Below are 4,182 nucleotides of genomic sequence, written 5' to 3' on the forward strand. Positions count from 1 at the left end.
CTTTGCTCTTATGCCCACTTCAGGTTACACGCTGGATTTTGTGATGTATTCAAAATTAATTCAGTTTCTCATAATAATTCCTCACAATTAGTGCATTTTTTACAATATTAAAATGTTTATACTGCCTCTCTGTGTCTATAGAAACCACCTGCAGCTGCACTGGACTCTCTTGCATAAAACATAACACCTGATACCACCCACCTATTTCTCCATAGGGTGTCACTACAGTCCTCATCTCTTGTCCTCCACCTCATTACTCTCATCCATCTTCGCCCTACACTTCCTGGCCTCATTCTTCACTTCTGTCCTCCCTGCTCCAGGTACCATGTTAGGATTTCTAAAGCCTCGTTTCCACTGAGAAGCATGGGTTGGTACAGTTTTGTAGGCCCATACAGCTGACTGGTACCGACTGGCTATTTGTGAAACACTCAGCTATTTTGAATATATATACATTTATTTACATATTATTTAGATTTTTTTTTTTTATCCGGAACTGAAGTCCTGAATAAACTCATTTAGTGTAGGTCCAAAAAACAATGGTACCATATGGTTAAGGTGGAGCTACCAGTGCCACACAACACAGATCATTGACTGGAGGACAGGTAAATGTCTCTACTACAAAACATGAGACAGTACTGTGTCACATTTGTCATCACACTACTGTGATGCTGCGTTAGGTGTGAGAGTCCAACTGGTGAACACACAGGTCTTTGATAAAAAAACTTCATCTTAATCGCTATGAATGTTGGAGAAGGCAAAAACTGACCTGTTTTGAAGTTGCATCTGTGGTAAAACTTTAGTTAGTTAATGGTTTATAAATTGTTACAGTGGGCCAGAAGCTTCTTGCGTCATGTAACAGGGTTTCCATGCGGGAATAAAAGGTAGTAAATTAAATTAGCTCAAATTAAGGCCAGTAAAGGGTAGTAAAAGGTAACAAGTAGAATTTGACTTGGTAGTTAATTTTTCAATAAACATTTCATGACCGCTTCAATATATTTAGAATTTTACATTGATGCTGACTTTTTGTTTTAAGTTGCTTTAACTGTAAGATCTGTATTAAAAATTACATCTCTTCCCAGGACCTGAGCTGATGTTAACAGACTCGATTGGTTTCGCTGTCCGATCTGCTGTGCGCATGCGTAGTGTTGGAAGCGCCTAACGTTTGAGACTAGTGAGTCACCATGAGAAAATATACGTTTTCACAACTTTGCCTGGATGACCAGGTGACAGAGAATCACTTTGTAAAATATGAAGAAAAAACTATAAATATGACCTCGTGACTGCGACCAAACCGAGCGGAGCATCTACCGTTCATTCGCAGCAGATTCCTGCGCCGGGGAGCAGATGAAAAGTAGGAACTTTTTTACACTGAATATGGAAATAGAAAGATGGTTAAACCCTTCTGGGTTAAAGCGGTGGACTTGCTGAGTAACTGGTTGGATGTAGCGGTTCCACTGACACTTGCCCTATGCCTGTTGGGAGGTGGAACCCAAATGACAGAAATGGGTAAGGCAGTAAAGTGCCCTACCCGTTGGAACAAAGCCAGTGGTTCCCTGGCCCCTCCTGCTCCGGCGAAGCTGCGCAGATCACTGCCAGTTCAGACTTGTGGGAATAATGCATTTAGTGCCCACAGGTTCTATTTTTTTTCATAGCGCATGCTCACTGCGTGCTATTATTAGCCCTAGCAACAGTTGCCATGCTGCTGACAATGATGTCATCAGCATGACTTCAAATGATGTCTGTGTCATGAGGCCCTTCTAAGGATGACTTTGTGATGTCATAGAGTCCATGACATCACCAACTGATCAGTTAATTCTCTGATCAGTCGACACAAATCAGTTAACAAGTCAGTCAACACACAATTCATTTGGACGTTTTAGCTCAGCTCAGAAAAGATGACTGACGAAAGCCCGCAGAGAGAAATGGATGTGAGGCCTCAGGTCTCATTTTGGACAAAAGTCAAAAAAACTTTGTCCAACAGAGTTCATCCTGGACAAAGAAGTCCAGATTACAAGAAGAAAAAATTTCTCAGTGAACTTCTGTGGGCAGTGATCGAAAAGGCCGCAGATGATCCAACTCTGCATCTGGTACGACAGACATTTGAGGAACAGCATAGCAAGATTTTGACTCTGCTTTTGAGAAAAACTGGAGAAATAAACGTGGACGTACTCTCGGAGGTATCGGAAGAGCTAAGTGAACGGATTTTCCAGAGTACTGCGAGAGATGCATTCCACTTTGCCTCTGGACTGCATTTAATTGCACTGCTGGATTACCCAGAAGGACATGACGTAATTGTGGAAAAATTCAAGCGTCACCTGGAGAATCCTGTTCCTCCAAAGAAAAGGTTTAAGTCGATGAAAAGTAAGATCAGAAAGACGTTTTTTCCTAATGAGGACTTGTACTCGGATGACAACTGCCTGAGTGACGAGTTTACTAAGGCAGGGATGGATCCTGAAGAGTTTTTGAAGGAAGCGAACAGGATGGGTTTCAGACGTGGAACCGAAGACGAAAGGAGAGTCATGGTGGAAACGATTCTTTGGAGACTAATTTATAAGTCCAGTTTCAGATCTAGTTATGCGGCTTACAAAATGAAGCACACCGAACCGGTACATAAAAAGCTTGCTCCGAAAATCTGGGAGGAAGTAAAAGACATTGATTTCGTCTTTTTTGAGGACATGGAACGAAAACTCTGCCGAGACATCTTACAACTTCTCTGGGGCAATGAAGATGTGGTTCGAGAGTTGTTGTTCAAGATGATAAAAAGTGACAACCCGGTAGTTATGTACAAGGTGGTGGAGAGCTTCAGAAGGAACCTGGCACGGCCGCGTAAAGTCATTCTCCAAGATAGCTTCCTTCAGAAGACATGGAAGATCATCAAGAAGGCTGCCTGTTGTGGAGACGCTTTGGACACAGAGGAGAGGCAAGAACCTTTTGGGCATCTCAAGTTGGTTCACTCAGTGGTCAGGTTTGCCTCCGAGTCAGGACCTGCTTCCGAGTCAGGACCTGCTTCAGAGTCAGGACCTGCTTCCGAGTCAGGACCTGCCTCCGAGACAGGACCTGCCTCAGAGTCAGGACCTACTTCCGAGTCAGGACCTGCCTCCGAGACAGGACCTGCCTCCGAGTCAGGACCTGTTTCCGAGACAGGACCTGCCTCAGAGTCAGGACCTGCTTCCGAGTCAGGACCTGCCTCCAAGACAGGACCTGCTTCCGAGACAGGACCTGCTTCCGAGACAGGAGCTGCCTCCGAGTCAGGACTTGCCTCCGAGACAGGACCTGCCTCGGAGTCAGGACTTGCCTCCGAGTCGGGACCTGCTTCCGAGACGGGACCTGCCTCCGAGTCGGGACCTGCCTTCGAGTCGGGACCTGCCTCCGAGTCGGGACCTGCCTTCGAGTCGGGACCTGCTTCCGAGACGGGACCTGCCTCAGAGTCGGGACCTTCCTCTGAGTCGGGACCTGCCTCCGAGTCGGGACCTGCCTCCGAGTCGGGACCTGCTTCCGAGACAGGACCTGCCTCCAAGTCAGGACTTGCCTCCGAGACAGGACCTGCCTCCGAGTCGGGACCTGCCTCCGAGTCGGGACCTGCTTCCGAGTCAGGACCTGCCTCCGAGTCAGGACCTGCCTCCGAATCGGGACCTGCCTCCGAGACAGGATCTTACTCCGAGTCAGGACCTGCCTCCGAGTTGGGACCTGCTTCCGAGTCAGGACCTGCCTCCGAGTCAGGACCTGCCTCCGATTCGGGACCTGCTTCCGAGTCAGCACCTGATTCCGAGTCAGGACCTGCCTCCGAGTCAGGACCTGCTTCCGAGTCAGGACCTGCCTCCGAGTCAGGACCTGCCTACGAGATAGAACCTGCCTATGAGACAGGACCTTCCTCTGAGTCAGGACCTGCCTACGAGACAGGACCTGCCTCCGAGTCGGGACCTGCCTCCGAGTCAGGACTTGCCTCCGAGACAGGACTTGCCTCCGAGTCGGGACCTGCCTCCGAGTCGGGACCTGCTTCCGAGTCAGGACCTGCCTCCGAGTCAGGACCTGCCTCTGAATCGGGACCTGCCTCCGAGACAGGATCTTCCTCCGAGTCAGGACCTGCCTCCGAGTTGGGACCTGCTTCCGAGTCAGGACCTGCCTCCGAGTCAGGACCTGCCTCCGATTCGGGACCTGCTTCCGAGTCAGCACCTGATTCCG

The sequence above is a fragment of the Poecilia mexicana genome, unplaced genomic scaffold (genome assembly GCF_051168715.1).
Source record: "Poecilia mexicana isolate PSO_F unplaced genomic scaffold, ASM5116871v1 scaffold_5, whole genome shotgun sequence".
Lineage (NCBI taxonomy): Eukaryota > Metazoa > Chordata > Actinopteri > Cyprinodontiformes > Poeciliidae > Poecilia > Poecilia mexicana.